Genomic DNA, 17089 nt, shown 5'->3' with positions numbered 1-17089 from the left:
GAAAGTGGTCCTCAAGCAGCACACACCTGACACCAAACGTTCATCCTCTTACCTTAATCATTTGAGAATAATCAAGGGAAATAACTTCAAGATCAACCATAAATGATCAACCTCCTTCAGGACTCCCAGCGGGATTTTTGCTTAAAGAATATGGCCCTTCTTTCTGTCACTTTACCTGGGCTGATATAAAACTTCATTGGCCAAAATAGAGCACTTTCAACATCCCCAAACTAGTGAATGTGTGTGCACCACTGAAAGAGGGTTATAAAACCAAACAAAACATATGGGAAAATCATTTTAATTGGTATTTGGAGAACTTCAAAAGAAAAACAATAAAGGTCCCTTCCCTTCGGGCAGTTAACTCTAAACTTTTTGAAGCTAAAGACCTTTTCAAGAGACTTCCAAATTAAAAGAAAAAAAAATAAGGGGAAGTCTCCCAACATTTTCTTGTTCTTTCTTTGCCACCACCCCACTGTCTCTGCCCCTTTCCTACCACCTCCTCCTCCAGCCTCTTTTTCCTGTTCTCCACTTATATATCCTGGTTTAGCTGAACTTCTATTTTATAACGACAACCTGGAGGTTCCTCTAAATCCCGCAGCCATCCAGGCTCCTTTTCAAGTTCAACCTAATGAAGGAGGCTCTGGGGCTTCATCAATCATATGGAAGCAATGTTGTCAGTTTTAAGCCCCACTAACCTCTCTTCCTCCCCTTCCCTTCTCTCAAAAGAAGAATCTATTTTTGGATATAGTGGAATAACACATAAAAAAAAAATCAGGTTAGCTTCTGGATTGTTCAACTTCTTCCCAGTTTCTGAGGCAGCACTGAAGGAGTTCAGAGCAAGTTTCCCCAAAATGTGCCACTTTGGCATGAGAACTGTTTTTTTATTTTTTTAATTTTTTTTAATAAACATAGAATATATTTTTATCCCCAGGGGTACAGGTCTGTGAATCGCCAGGTTTATACACTTCACAACACCCACCATAGCACAGACCCTCTCTAATGACCATAACCCCACCCCCCTTCTCCCAGCCCCCCTCCCCCCAGCAACCCTCAGTTATGAGAACTGTTTTGAACTGAAGGCATTTGAGTCCCTGTGGGCTCAAAAAAACCTGCTATTGCCCTCGTGCCCATCTGATCTTTTCTTGTTTGCTTGGGACAGACAACTGTCAATTCTTTCTCTTGGCTATCTTTGGGAGTGACTCTGGATTGCAAGAAGGTAATATTTTTTACATCTTCTTTGGTCTGTTTTACACACAAGAGGGGGTTATTTAGTACTGCCAGAAATATACTGTTTGTCCTGGCTAAAAACTGGCAAGAATTTTTTTAAGTAGCTCTGTAGTCAAAAGTTGGGTCAGTGGAAGCTGATATTCAGAGCCTAGAAGGAAGTTTTTTGAGGCCATCTTCCCTCAATTAAAATTAGAACTATATACTCAGAAGGAAAGAATCAAATTGAGGATGATGTAGTTGAATAGGTGAGTCTACCCAGGGTATCATTTAAGTTTTAACTCAGTGTTTGAGGAGCTGGGAGTGTCAGTCCTTATCTCATAAATCCTTGCAAAAGGAGAAATAAGGGCCCAGAAACAATTCAGTGCTTCAGCCTATCCTTTTCACCAATCCCCAAAACTCCCCTATCTCTTTTATCTCAGAAGGCTTAGAAACTCTTACAAGGTTATAACCTCTCTAAGAACTCTTACCTAGATCATCCCCAATTTCCAAGACTTTAAAAAAAAAAATAAAAAGGAAAAAGGACTTTTAAAAATATAAATGGCTTTCGAAGTACCCTTGCCCAAAATCTAGTCCACAGTTTCCATAAGGTTACTTGTCAAGGACAAATGCAAATCTTAAGTGTCTTCTCCACAAATATCAGTAGAAAATTCTTAAGCCATCTGAGCAGGTAACCTTAACTTATTCCACCCACCATAAATAGATAGATAGATAGGCCCCAGTTGTCCTTTTATAGTCAATTCTATATGATCATACTTGCTTGTCTCACAGCTAAAAATTTTATAACAGTAACTGATAAATCCCTGTTTGTGCCTGTTTATATGTTGATATGTGCTATAAGTATGTGGTATTTTCTATCTCTGAATGATATTGCCAAGATTAATTTGTAAAATTAATTAATTTGTAAAAGAGCTCTCTCTAAATTGGCTTAAAAATTAAGGACTTAAGTGGATTTGATATTCACAAAAATTGTCGAAAATATAATAAACACTAACCCACATAAGTTTCAAGTTTATTTGAAAGGTATTCAGTTACTAGTTTAATCAAAATAGACTCGTCTTTAGAGCTATCAGCACTAAACCTAAAATTTGTACTTTGCCTCTGTTTACTTAAAGTCAAGTAAGTTGATAATATGCATTGCAAAATGTTTTTAAAAAATATCTTGGGGGCGCCTGGGTGGCTCAGTAGGTTAAATACTCTGCCTTCTGCTCAGGTCATGATCCTATGGTCCTGGGATGGAGCCCTAAATCCGGCTCTCTGCTCAGCAGGGAGCCTGCTTCCTCCACTCTCTCTCTCTGCTTGCCTCCTTGCCTACTTGTGATCTGTCAAATAAATAAATAAAATCTTAAAAAAAAATCTAAGAATACTGACTTTCGTATCTCATGAAGTGTTTACAAGTAATCTAAGCATAATCATTAAAAATAAAATGAGCAGATGTAAATAAAATAAAATTTTTAGGCAAACTTTTAAATAGTCCCTCAAATCTTTTTGGTAACTTAAAACCATAAAGTCTTGCTGAGTTGGTTTAAGTATAGAGTTACGTCATTAAATATCTAGATCATTTCCAAATAGAATAAAATAGCAATTACTGAACACGGGTTTATCTAATTTTAGCTTCCTTATTACAGAGGAACTGGATCTGTTAATAAACATGTTTTGTGCAATACTGAAAGTTTGTATTATTTAAAATGTACATGTTTCTAGAAATTATGAAATGTATTCATAAATTTGCTAAGCTAAAGAATGCTGATATAACAGATAGTTCCCAATTGCTTACTATCTAGTTTTACTTAGTTAAGATTTTTGAGGGTTTAAAATTTAAATTAATGTATGTAATTAAAGCGACTAAAAATAATAAAGGAAATACCTTCTTGTTGCAAGAAAGTAGGATGTGTCTTCTTGGTAAGAAAATATGAGGAATGGAAATGCATTTTTGTTAAGGCAAAAGAAAGTAATTTTGTTCTAAAGTGAGGCTGGTTATTTAGACGGGGAAAACTTAAAACAAAATCTGAACGTTCAAAAAAATTAAAGTTGTAGAAGGATTGTGGAAAAGTAATCTTTGGAAAGACTTTCTTATGTGATCCAGCTGATTCTCATGCAGAGACAGCAGCAAGAAAGTCTATAAAGATTATAACATGTATGGATAAAGTCCATTCTGCTTCTGCAAAAAATGGTCCCTGATCCAACTTTGACTATCCTGATGTCCTTGTAACATGGTAATTGTCTGCTCCTGAATTAGAGAAATTAAGGTGGATAAACAATGGCTGTAAATTAAATCAATAGTTGGAACCATGGGCAACAAAGACAGCCACCCTGGCAAATCATTTTTTGTTTTTTGCATGCCTTTAACTACCGTAGGACATTTAAGAAGACGCAAATTTTGAATAAACATTGGTGGGGATACTTCCACAAGGTGGCACAGTCTACAGGCAGGTCCATATTCCTCAGCAAACTTTTTTTGTCCCCAAAGTTGCCTTCCTCCCTCTGAACCATTTTAACACCTGCAGTTGGACTTTATTCAATGGCCGCTTAAGTTGGGTTATCAATATGTTCTTATTACTGCATATATGTTTTCTACATGGGTTGAAGTCTTCTGCTGCAAGGCTGATGCCCTGACAGTAGCAATGAAACTGTGAGATAACATGCTTCCCACTTGGGGCATACCTTACGTGATCCTCAGTGATCAAGGGACCACCATATGAGCGTGAGCAAATCATATGAGCCCTAACATAAATTTTGCAAACTTCTTGGAATTCTATTGATATACAACTTTCTGCTGATATCTTGTCTCACATGAATATGACCAGCCACTATACATCTCTAGTGTCTTATACTCGAGTTTATCATCAACACGTTAAAAAACGGTGTGGGTGGTGATTCCTGCATCCCAATTCAAAGGATCCAGCTGGTCCCATTTTCGTGCCTGGTGACTGGGCATTCTGGAAATGTCATTAGAGATGCCAGCCCTTGAGACCCATTGGAAAGGACCTTACCAAGTAATCCTGATCACTGGCAGTGCTACAAACCTAGAAGGCATTAAGCCTTGGATACACATCGCACAGCTAAAGAAGGCTCCAAGAGATACCTAGTTCTGTACAGATGCTGGACAGTTTTTTTGTCCTTTGGTTTCCATGCCTTAGGAGACATATCTAGAAAAAAACGTTGTTATAGCCAATTTCAGAGAAATTACTGTCTGTTATCTTCTACGATTTTTATGGTTTCAGGTCTCACATATAGGTCTTTAATACATTTTAAATTTATTTTTGTGTATGGTATTAAAAGTGGCTCAGTTTCATTCTTTTACATGTGGCTGTCAAGTTTTCCCAGTATCATTTACCAAAGACTGTCTTTTCCCCATTAAATATTTTTGCCTTGTCATAGATTAATGGGCCTTCTAATTATGGGTTTATTTCTGAGCTTTCCATTCTGTCCTATTGATTTATGTGTTTATTTTTATACAAGTACCACACTGTTTCATGCCAGTAGCATAGTTTTATAGTATATCTTAAAATCTGGAATTGTGATACCTCCAGCTTTGTTTTTCTTTCTCCAGATTGGTATGGCTATTCTGGGTATTTTGTGGTTCTATATAAATTTTAGAATTATTTGTTCTAGTTTTGTGAAAAATGTTGTTGGTATACGGATTGCAGTGAATTTGTAGATTGCTTTAGGTAACATGGACATTTTAACAATATTAATTATTCCAAACCCATGAGCATGGAGTATCTTTCCATTTGTATCATCTTCAATTTCTTTTATCAGTATCTTACAGTTTTCAGAGTACAGGTTTTTCATCTCTTTATTTAAGTTTATTCCTAGGTATTTTATTCTTTTTGGTGCAATTATAAATGGTGTTATTTCCTTAATTTCTCTTTCTGCTACTTTGTTATTAGTATACAGAAATGGTAACTATTAGTAATAATTTTGTATCCTACAACTTTACTGAATTCATTTATTACTTCTAGTAGTTTTTTGGTGGAGTTTTTAGGATTCTCTATGTATATAGTATTATGTCATCTACAAATAGTAAGAGTTTAACTTCTTCTTTACCAATATGGATGCTTCTCATTTCTTTTTCTTGTCTGATTGCTGTGGCTAGGACTTCCAGTACAATTACAAGTAATTAAATTAAATCAGTAATTAAAAAATAAAAGTCCATGACCAGATGGATTCACAGGTGAATTCTACCAAACATTTAAAGAAGAGTTGATACCTATTCTCCTCAAACTATTTCAAAAAACAGAAAAGGAAGAAAAGCCTCCAATACATTCTATGAGGTATGATTCCAAAACCAGACAAAGATACCACAAAAAGAAAACTACAGACCAATATCCCTGATAAATATGGATGCAAAAATTCCCAACAAAATATTAGCAAACCTCATTTAACAACATTAATAAGATCATTCACCACAATCAAGTGGGATTTATCCCAGAAATAAAGGATGGTTCATTATTTGCAAATCGATCAACATGATATATCACATTAATAAAATGAAGACTAAAAATCATATGGTCATCTCAACAGAGGCAGAAAAAGCATTTGACAAAATTCAACATCCATTCATGATAAAAATAGTCAATGAAGCAGGTTTAGACAGAACATAGATCAACAAAATAACAGCCATATATGAAAAACTCACAGTCAACATTGTATTCAATTCTGAACAACTAAGAGCTTTTTCTCTAAGACCAGGAAAAAGGCTAGGATGTTTACTTAGTCTTGCCATTTTTATTCAACAACCTTTTATTTTGGGTTAGGACAAAATGTAATTATGTCTCTCATTTTCATAAGCAAAGCAAGATATCTCATTTGTTGACTCCCCCGAATTTACATCATGTTAGACAGGATCTGCTAGGAGGCTTTCATGATTCAGGATCTACTCCTTTTACGAGGTTCCAACTTTCCTGGTTAGGGATAAAAATAAACGAGTCTAGGATCAAGAACTTCTTCATTCTTGAAATTACTGCAGAATCTACTGCTAAAGCAATAGATTCTTCAGTAATAGCTGCCCAACATGGATCCTTAGAAAGTTGTTCTTGGTAAGAATATGGCCCCTGATAATCTTTTAGCTGAGCAAAGGAAAAGTGATTAATACCTCTTGCTGTGTAAGGATAAATATTCCATAACAGGTACAATTAGAAACTACTAAACTACTTAAATTGGTCAAGTCTGTAAAGGGACTTTCAAATTTTCCCTCTGTGGTTTAACGTTTAATTTTTTGATACTTTTGGTTGGCTCCCTTCAGGATTTGGGGCTCTTTTGCATTCAGATTTGCAAGTTACACTATTAGTCATTATGCTAACCTGTTTCTTAATTGTTATGTTTAAGCTCTTTGTAATGTGTATTTCCTGAGGTGGTTCTGTTACTCAAAATGTCAAAATAATGGTTATTCAGAGACTTGAAAATATTAATTAGACCTACCCTTTGACAACAGGAAATGAGACTTTACTTAGTGTAGCCTAAGCTCTCTTTTTTACATCAATGTGGTCCTAGGACTCTCACACTATAGGCTTAAAGATACATAACCATTCTGAGGGCCCTGGTGGACACAGAGCAGGTACCAACCACTCTGGCAACACAAAGGAACCAAACAGAAAGGACTGATTGTTAAAGCTTCTTGTCAAGAAAGATCTCAATCAAAAGGGGGAAATGTACAAGGAGATTTCAATATGGAGCAAGAAAACCCAGCTTTTTAAAAAATAGGGTCTCTTTTTAAAAAGAATCTCTTTTTAAAATAGGGTTGGGAGGCCATATGAGAAGATGAGTTTATGCACATCCTCATTGCAGAACTCATAAACTTCTTAAAAATCTTTCAGCTAGAAGGAAACCCTTGGCCTGTACTTAACTTCCTTCTCACCATGACACCTTCATCATTTGTATTCAACACATTAAAAGCAGTCAGGGTAATTTAACAAGCTTCCTCATTTGCATAATAACTCGACCAATCCCAGTTAATCCGGTTTCAATCCCCTTTTTGCACAGAGGTCCCAAATAAGGAACAGAGGACCCAAATAAGGAATACATTCATAGCCCTTTGCCTACATAACCCTGCCCCCTCTTGGTCTTCCTTGAAACCCAATCTAGGTTTCTACTTAAATCTGTCTCCCAGATTGAAATTCTAATTGCCCAAATAGATACCTGTTGGCTTAAATTTTCGGTGAATTCATTCTTGGTCAACAGCCGGAGGGTCCTTTTTTAGAAAAGGTAATCAGGGGAGGACACTTCAGAAGGGCTATCTGACCTAAGACATAAATGACAGAACAAACTTCTTAAGCAGAGGGAAATACAAATTAAAAGGCCCTGAGTTGGAAAGGTCCTCTTGTGTGTCTGAACAGAGGCGATGTGGTTTTAGGCATTACAGTACAGTGATTAACTGGGTGGGTTCTGGTGCTATATGCTACCAGCTCTGTGATCTCAGGCACATCATTTAACCCTTGGGACCCTCAGGTTCTTCATTTATAAAAATGGGATAATATAGTTAACTACCTCACATAGATGTTGTAAATATTAAATAGTCTATGTTAGGTGGTTATCACCACACCTGCATGTGGTTGGAGCTCTACAAATGTCATTGGGTTGCTCATACTCCTTTTCCCTTGAAAAACTATTACACAAATGAATTAAAAAAAAAAAAAAAACCCTCAGACAACAAAGTGAACTGTGTTGTTTCATGTGGCAGAGCATTCTATGCCAAGTCACACTTTCAGGGGTGGTTTGATCTAGAGATTTACAATGGACTCTAGCTCTCATTCCCTTACTTCTCTTAGTTATGTCCTGGTGGATCTGCATTTTCATCTGACTGGCTTCCCACATAATGACAAAGGCTGCTGCTTCTGCCATGGGGCTTATTCTGCACATTCCTGCAGGTTTTGCGGGCCTCACATGGATAGTTCATTCTATCCAGAGAAAGAAAATATATACAAGAACATTTCTTACTGAAGTTCTGAAAGTCGGTCTGATTGGATTGGCTTGGGTCACCTGCTACTCTGAACAAAACACTGCAACCAGAAGGTGGCTTAACTTAGGTCATGGCTCCTGGAGCTGGGAACGGAGTCAGATTTTTAAAGACCCTACGGATTACCAATGAAAATTGGGAGCTGAGGGGAAGGCAGAAGGGGAAAGGATGCTGGAGACACAGCAGTATATTCAGGGATATTGTGTTTTATTACTATCATTCTACATAGATAATAGAACAGTGGCTTAGGGTAAGAGAACTACAAAGTAATTTTGATTCTCTCAGAGCTCTAAGATTCACATACTCAACTGACCCTGGAAGGACCTATTTAGCCAGAGCGATTCCATCTGGTTAAACAGTGATTTTATTGTTTATGCAGTAAAACATAAACTGTCCCTGCGCCTCCTTCCCCCCAGGGAATTTACTTAAAAACAAGTCCCAGAAACCAGTCCCAGGTAACAAAGCCCAAATACAAGGGTGGGTCAGGCCAGGTGGAGGTATCCAATCAGTGGTGGTGTATACTGTCTTCCTAGCTACCAAGGAGTATGGGCCCTGCCCTTTGGGCACCAATTCTGACCAAGGTGATAGGCTAATTCAAATATCTACTAGTGTAAATTGTAATTCAATTGGTCACTTATGTGTGAGGTAACATGACTGTGCAGCTTTCTCTCTGTGTTACAATCTCATTGGTCACCTGTGCATGGCCAGGCCCAACCATAGGGCCTTTGCCCTTAAAAGCTAGTCTGCAAGGTAGAGAGAGGTCCCCTCTTTGCAAGAGACGGCCCTGGCCGGTCAGTGTGATTCTTGATGCTTGACCTTCGCTTTGCATCAGTCTCATTCCTTTGACCATGGACCCAACAACCCTTAGAGCATCAGTTCCTGCATCTTAAATTTCTTTGCTCAACAAATTTCTTAAACTTCTGTGATGGGCAAGACATTGATACAGTGAAAATAGCAGAACCATTCCTGTCCTCATCAAGCTAATGTTTTAGGACAGTGGGATTTAAATATGAATTTTATAGACTCATCAAGCAGATGGTCTTAACATCAAGGTGCAACAAAATTTGATGCAATCTGTTATTTTTGCCCTTGTGTCTTGATTCTTCTGTTTTATGTCCCATGAGGGTGGAAACTGAAATATAATACCAGAACTGCGGAAAAGTTCGATTTAAGCTTCATTTTTTTAAAAAAATGTCTCAATCCTAGGGAAGTTGGAGCCTACGGGAAACCATTCTTTCATGATTTCATGTTACTGTGTCATCAATTGTGGTTTCTAGGAGCATTTGTTATAAAAAATGTTAGGGTATAAAAATACTATGATACTACAAAAAATATAATTTGTTTGTCAAGAAAGATAAAAAGGTAAAGATTTACAGCATCCCTTGGGGGAAGTGTTTGATTTAATAAGGCATCATTCTAATTAACTAGTAAAAATCAATCATAGAAAATAAAACATGTAATTCACAACCTGAAACCCAAACTTTAATTTCTACTTTTCTTTTAAAGCTAACTTCCCTAGTTGGAGATGTTTGCTGGTTTGGTTTTACAGAAACAATCTTTTTTTCCCCTGTTGAAATGTATTGCTTCTTATGAGAGCTGAGAATGGTACTTACATTTTGCTGTGAGTTCCCACCACAGAGATTATTACTGTCACTCTAGAAAAGGGCCAACCCATTATGATGATGGAAAATGATGGAATGTCTTATTTGGCCATGGCTACAATTTTGAGGGAAGATGGATGAATTTATCCTTCTGACTGGTGTAAGTGACAAATCACCCAGCCTATTCTCCCTTTGCTTTGTACCACTTGGGCTCTCCCTCCGCCCTTTATTGGACCACTGACTCACCAACCAGAGCACCATGTAAGACATTTACTACTTCTGAAAATTCTTTTTTTTTCCCCCCAAAAGAATAAGTATTATTGAGGTATAACTGACCTATAAAATTTTAAGATATAAAAAATTTTAAGAGATACTATACTAAGAAAGGATTTCCCCCATCTAGTTAATTATTACATTTACTACTTCATATATTTATCTTGTTTTAGAATGTAAATGTTCCCACAAAGAAATTGTTTGAAGTTGTATCGAAATTTGACCATAGCATTAGGCTTCTAGAGGCAAAGCCACACCTCTTGCCTGGTGTTGTCAGGAGGAGTAGAGAGGCCAACCTCTTTAGATTTCCCTGAGAGCAAAACTGGCTCATTAAGCTAAGATGCTGACCTTCTTCTGGGAGTCCTCCACCAATCTCAGGCAAGGGCTTTGGAGTGAAGTTGACTCCACCCCCAGGTCCAGGTATAGATCTTGCCCCCCAGGCTTATGCCTGCTGAAGAATTATTCCCCTCGCCTGTATGTTTAGTTCATAAATGGGCACACCACCAAATCAGGCCAGAGATTCAACTAGAGGAATTTTTTGTAAGTTCCAAGAAAACCAGGCACTCTGTCCCCTCACTGGACACAAACGAGGGATTATATATTCTGAAAAATGTTAACGTTTATGTTGGGAGTATAGGGAGTATGACTGCCAAAAACAATTTCTGGCAAGGAGAAATTGGATTCAGAAATGGAAAGAGAAGCTAAGTCCTGGTAATATATTTTAGGCAGCTGGATCAAAGTTTACCTGAAGCCTGCTGGGCTTTTCAAGAACATTCCTTCATGTTTCCAGTTTAGACTGGGGTTTCTTTTGCTTTTGACAAAAAGATTCTAACTGATAGGCTATAAAACACCATAACATCATGTCAGCCTCCTGTTTAAAAATCCTCCCGTAGTTTCTTATTTTCTTCAAGATAAATTCAAACTTGTGAGCTTAGCACAAGATCTGACCCTTCCTATGCTGACATCTTCCCCGTGGGAATACCCAAGTTCTTTGGATTCATCCAACACACTGTGGTTTTCTTTTTCTAACCTACGTGCTCTGCATATATCCGCATAGCATAGCTCCAAAAGAGAAAGAGCTTCAATATCCCGTTATCTGTAAAGTGGGAATGAGAGCAGCCGGTTCTCTCCTGGTTGCTGTATGGTTCCCATGAGATAATAATATGTGTATTTAATGCATGGTACCATCTCAATAAATGTTTATCAAATGCAAAAAGTTATTAAAAGTATTAATTAAGGAAACAATTCTCTGAAGTCCTGGGTGAGCCATGTGATAAACTAAGTGCTTTTGAGGAATATGTACACTTCCAGACCTTCTCCCCACCATGTTGGGATTTTTACACTGGAATGATCAAAACATAAAATTTCTAATTAATTAAATATGCTCTCAAATTGAAAGGGGGTGAGGTGACCTATTGGCTCTCTTATTCTTAGAAGGAATCATTGTTTCTCTTTTATTTAATAGAAGAGAAGTCCCAGATATTAGTGTCTTTGTAAATTATGCAGTCTAAAAGGACATATTCTTTGCTGCTGCACTCTTTTTTTTTTAAATACTAGTAGAGTTAACATACAGCGTTATATTAGCTTCAGGTGTACAATACAGTGAGCCAACAATTCTATCTACACATTACTCAGTGCTCATCAAGATAAGTGTACTCTTAATCTCCTTCACCTGTTTCACCCATCTGCCCACCCAGCTCCCCTCTGCTAGCCATCAGTTTGTTCTCTATAGTTAAGTATCTGATATTTTTTCCTTTTCCTTTGTTCATTTGTTTTCTTAAATTCTACATATGAGTGAGATCATTTAGTATTTGCTGAGAATCTCTTCTAATTTTTTAAAAAGATTTTATTTATTTATTTGAGAGAGAGAGAGGAATGAGAGAGAGCGTGAGAGGGAAGAAGGTCAGAGGGAGAGGCAGACTCCCCATGGACCTGGGAGCCCGATGCAGGGCTCGATCCCAGGACTCCAGGATCATGACCTGAGCTGAAGGCAGTTGCTTAACCAACTGAGCCACCCAGGCACCCTGAGATTCTATTCTTAATGAAGTCACTGAATTCCTAATGTAGGCCCTGATGAACGGGTCCTGATGATCTTTATGGGCCATTACCCCAAGCCTCGGTAATGTCAGCTGAGGGTCCAAGACACATGGAATTCTCTGGGTGAACCGCAGTGTATAGCTCAGTTCTCACTCTCTTGGCTTCTAGAGATCTGTCCTTGTAGCAATAGGATGTTGTTAGTGTTGTGATAAAGGATACGGAGGGGTATTGCAGTTAGGGCTTTGGCTCAGGAGCAATGCTGACCAGTACTCTTGCTGCGAGTCACACATAGTTGCTGACTACTTGAAATGTGGCTACCAGGATTGCAAAACTACATTTTAAATTTTATTTAATATTATATTAAATTCAACTTAAAATATGGATACCCCATTCAGCTATGGGAAACTTTGAAGTATGTCTAGAATAATCTGGTTATGTGAATCTTCTTTCTCAACTGTAAATTTTATAAAATCTAAATACAAATTAAGTTTTTCTGCTGAAAATTTAGCCTTCAAATGGAGATGTGCTTTATGCGTAAAATCAAACTAGATTTCAAAACTTAATATGGTTAAAAAGAATGTTAAATAGCTCATTAATAAACATTACACGGATTATGTATTGAAATAATATTTTGGATATACTGATTTAAGTAGAAAATACTGTTAAAATTAACTTCACCTGTTTTTCCTTACATTTTAAATATAGTTACCAGAAAATTAAAAATTGTATGGCTTGCATTATGTTTCTTTTGGGCAGCACTATTCTAGAGTAAACTCGTGTAGCTCAAATCATAGTTCTTACAAGCTGTGTGACCTTGGGCAAGTCATTTAGCCTCTTGGCTAAGTGAGACTTTAATAGTTACGTTCATCTTTTGCTTCCTATTTTTTAAGGATTTCATGACAATGCATATTTTGTGGTTCACACAATGACAAATGGTAGTAAGCAATAGTTATTACCCTTAATGTATTTAAGGTATATGAATTATTATTGCTTTGCATATTTATCATCTGTGCTACAATTTTCATTTCAGAAAAGATCAAAAAGCTATTACCACATTTTTCCATTACATGGGGCCACATTCCTCCGATCTAAAAATATCAACAATATTAACCAAAGCAATTGGGAAATTGGGTGGTATATGAGAAAGAACAGTGTTTTTGTAGTCAAGGTGTGTCTCTGTTCATCCCTGATCTTCTGTAGTCTCACTGCACGACCTTGTTCCACTCATTTTTTGTGTCTGGTCTCAGTTTCTCCTTATAAAAGTTACTGATGCTGGAGTAGGTGATCTCTCAACTCCTTAAGATATAAAATCCTGGAATTCCTTGGAAACTGAAAAACATGAAGCCATATATAGGTTGGAAAGAAACCCAACTGGTAGAGTGGGAAGAGGGAAAGAAGAGCAAAGTGTTTAAAAATACAAGTTCTTTCAATGGGGCTCTCAATTTAGGTCTTTTCCAAGTAAGTTCCAAAGCTCAGTTAACTCAGCTACGAGGACCCAAGCTGCAAGACGCGGCTCTGGAGAAGCCGTGTTGTACGGTTCCGTTCTATTCTCTTAGATGCTATGTTAGTGTAGCATTAAAGGAGGCAGAGTGGAGAGGTAGTAGCTTACCTAATAATACTTACTAGTTAATGCATAAATCCCTTACTATGATCTAGGCACTGCTCCTTTCAATTTATAAACACTCAACCCTGTGAGGTAAGATTTAGGATAGGGTCTGGCTCCTGGCAAGACATGCAAGCAAATGAATGTAAACAAATTGCCCCCAAGGTCACAGTGCTGGCATTGAATTCGAACCCAGCAGTCTGACCCACATGCCTTCACACTGTAGGCGAGTGATGAGCACCAGGTCGAGAGTTAGGGTCCTTGGGAAAATGTAACATAGAGGTTAGAGTGTTTTGCAGAGATGGTACACAATAAATGCACAAGGAGCTACTGTTTTTTGCATATTTATGAGATACAAGGCATTATGTGAGGCATGTGTTATAGATCATCTCATATTTTTTACAAAAGAAGGGGAGAAAATCTATCACCAATGCCAGAAAGACTTGAGGAGCAATGCAACAGTATGAAACTGGGGACCCTGACCTACTTTAGGCGCATGAAGAACATCCAGGGACTTCTTCCTCAAGAAAGAGAAATTTCAGCTGACACCTGAGGTTGCATAAGAGCTGAACAGCAGTGTGTGCGTGTGCATGCGTGCGTGTGTGCATGCTGTGTGTGTGCGCGTGCGCTGGTTCCTAGCAGGAATGATGGAGAGTGTTCTGGGCAAACACCTCTGAGGCATTGCACTCAGTGTCTGTATATGCAGTATGTAAAATTTCCAGGCTGTTTTAAGTCCTAGCATCATTCCTTTCTTATTGTGCTTTTAACATCAGCTCTACCGTCACATCTGTGAGCAAACGATCTCTAACTCTCCCCATCAAGCCCTTAACATTAAGTGTCAGTTTATTTGCAAGCTTTTTGGATAAATACCAGACTCTCACCAGACTATAAGATTCATCAGGGCAACACCAAGTTTCTTTTGCTCAACATTTTATTTCTAGCACTCAAAATTTGTTAAATAAATGAATGAAGAGGTCTTTTTAGACTAATACTGTTATTAGCTTAAGATTATCACTGTGAGTTCACATTTGTCCCTGAAAACATTCAACCCCACATGAAATAAAAAATGAACTTTGGATTATGGACCATTATAATCTGCTAATAGGGCACAAAGAGTTGGCCTTGCCTGCCTTTCTAGCAAAGCCTTTAAAAATGATCTATATTCACGTTGTTTTCTAAGTAATAATACATTATGCAAAAGCACACTGATGGGTCTATGAACGAGTTGGTAAAACAGGCAATCCAAAAGTTTCTTTATTCTTTGAAGAAAAACGAATAACTGTCTTCTAAAAAATAAATTATAGACCCCTTTACATTGATCTGTTGATTTTTCTAGGTAGTGAATCAAATATATTATTTATAATTCGTTTCTTTTGTTTTTTGCTGCATGGTTTTCCCTTTTTAAATCTCAAAGAGATGAAGAAATAATGTGTTTTGTCATATATGAAATGAAAGAAATCAGATGAAAGAGTGTATATTTTATAATTTCATGTAAATGCCAAACAGGCAAAATTAACCCACTCCCAGATGTGAGGTGAGTAGTAACCTTCGACAGAGCAGACCCTGGTGGGTTTCTTGGTCAAAGGGCTTCACCACGTGGCTGTGTTCAGTTTGTGAAAACTCGTCCCGCTGTGCAATTATGAAGTGAGCACCCTTCCTGATGGATGTCGTATTTCAGTAAAGTTACACAAATTTAAACATGTAATGAGTATTTCGAAGCAAGCCATTCACCACATTTCTGGAGGTTTCCAATGACTTAGATGGAAGGCCATATTAAAATGACTGAGAGTTAAATATTTCAGAAAAAGGCCTAAGAAAGGGTTGGTTGAAGGAACAGCATTAGATTCTGGTCAGTTTCCTTAAGAAGGGAGGCTGTGTGCTCCTTACCCTCAGGTGACCAGCTCTGGTGGCCAGGAAATGTCAGAAACTCTGGAGAGACTTGGAGGCACTGTTCCAACCCTGGCAGGCTGACTCCGCAGTCTAACTCCTGACCCCTACACTTGGCTGAGGACAGCACCCCTGGTTATCCGACCTGGCTGCAACTGCAAGTACCCGGGAGCTTTAAAGAAGCAATGCCAGGGGACCACCTGCAGGGATCCCTGCAGGGATTTCAGATGAAATTCATGTGTGGCCCGGGCATTAGGATATTTTAAAGCTCTTGTGGTAATTCTAGTATGAACCGAAGTTTGAGAATTGCTGTTCTTTTCTTTGATTATACAGCTGTGTCTTGAACAACATAGGGATTGGGGTGCTGACCACCCCCCAGGTGAAAATTCACTTATAATTTTGACTTCCCCAGACTACTAATAGTCTACTACTATTGATCAGAAGCCTCACTGGTCGGTCAGTCAGTCAAGGCATATTTTGTACGTTGTATGTATTACATACTGTATTCTTACCATAACATAAACTAGAGACAAGTAAATATATTAAGAAAACCATAAGAAGGAGAAAATACATGTATAATACTGCACTGTGGAGAATCCACATAGAGGCAGTTGCCTAGTGGTCCCTGGATTTTCTCTTGCTTCAACAGTGTAGACCCAGGGATGCCCTTCCTTCTAGTCTCCCCCAACCCTCCAATCTCTTCCAGTGGGAACCTCTGGAGCCATCTTCTCAGTCATCCCCTGCCTCCGGGACCAACCAACACCATCTTTTTGAGCTTAGCTCCTTACTGCTGACCAACCCCGAGCTCCCACATTTCTCAGCATTATTTCACTGAGTTGGAAGCTGTTGTCAACCACCGGGTCAAAGGGGGTCTGCTGTCCTCCTACACTTACCTCTCTCTGGGCTTCTATTTTGAACTTGAGGATGTGGTTCTGGAGGGCCTGGGTCACTTCTTCCAGGAGTGGGCTGAGGAAAAGCTTGAAGATACAAAACCAGTGCCCTCTTCCAGGACTTGCAGAAGCCATCTCAGGATGAGTGGGGTAAAAACCCGAGGTCATGAATATTGCTAAGACCTGGAGAAGAGCCTGAAAGCAGGCCCTTTTGGATCTGCATGCCCTGGGCCCTGCTGATGCAGACCCCTGGCCCTGGGACTTCCTGGACACCCACTTCCTGGATGAGGTGGTGAAACTCATCAAGGAGATGGCGGCCGTCTGACTTGACTCCCCAGGCTGGGCTCCAGGCTGGGCTGAGCAAGTAGCTTTTGGAAAGGAAGTAGCTTTTTGAAGCCTCAGAAGTTCAGCAGCCCTGGAGGGGTCCCTCTGGCATTCCCCTAGTGGCAGATCTGCTGTCTGAGTCTCTCCCTGTAGCCGCTGGGCAACTTTTTAAGCACCCTGGAGCCTTCTCTCTAGCTACGGACTAAATGGAAAAAATAAAGCTTTTTGCAGGAAAAAAAAAAAAAATCCAAGTATGAATAGACCCAAGCAGCTCAAGTTCAAACCCATGTTG

Source organism: Neovison vison, chromosome 6 (assembly GCF_020171115.1).
Source record: "Neovison vison isolate M4711 chromosome 6, ASM_NN_V1, whole genome shotgun sequence".
NCBI classification, from domain to species: Eukaryota; Metazoa; Chordata; class Mammalia; order Carnivora; family Mustelidae; genus Neogale; species Neogale vison.
The sequence above is the reverse complement of the archived record's forward strand: the minus strand, read 5'-3'. Positions refer to the sequence as shown.